At 62.1% G+C, this 406-nt stretch overlaps 1 protein-coding gene across 1 annotated transcript in view; it reads right to left on the minus strand.

Annotated features, from left to right (window-relative positions):
* MPPED1 (metallophosphoesterase domain containing 1) overlaps window positions 1-406 on the minus strand; it is a 65,220-nt gene that overhangs the window by 54,363 nt on the left and 10,451 nt on the right. The window lies entirely within an intron of this gene.

Below are 406 nucleotides of genomic sequence, written 5' to 3' on the forward strand. Positions count from 1 at the left end.
CATAAATACTCAAGAGAAAGCCATCTCCGCGAGGGCCCCCTTCCTAGGACCTGGCAAAAGGAGACGCACTGAGGCAGACTCACCTCCTGGAGGAGCGCCCCCCACCCCATCCCAGCCTTCACAGGTTTCAGCCCAAACAGGGGCCTCAATTAGAATTTCCCATTTGAAAGATCAATATTGAAAGCTCCAAGCCTGCCAAGAGGAGGGAAAGGCCTTGCTTGTAAATATTTGTCTCGACTGGCAAAGCCGGGCCTCTCTCGCTGCAGCTACCCGCCTCGCTCCTGGCCCTCTGCTCGCGGAGCTCCCAGCCAACTGCACAGCGGGATGCCCCTGGGGAGGTGCGGGGGACCGTCTGGCGGCCACGAGGGGCTGCGAGGGGAGGTGGGCCGGCCCCGGCCCCACGCCT

The sequence above is a fragment of the Bison bison genome, unplaced genomic scaffold (assembly GCF_000754665.1).
Source record: "Bison bison bison isolate TAMUID 2011002044 unplaced genomic scaffold, Bison_UMD1.0 scf7180017864184, whole genome shotgun sequence".
Lineage (NCBI taxonomy): Eukaryota > Metazoa > Chordata > Mammalia > Artiodactyla > Bovidae > Bison > Bison bison.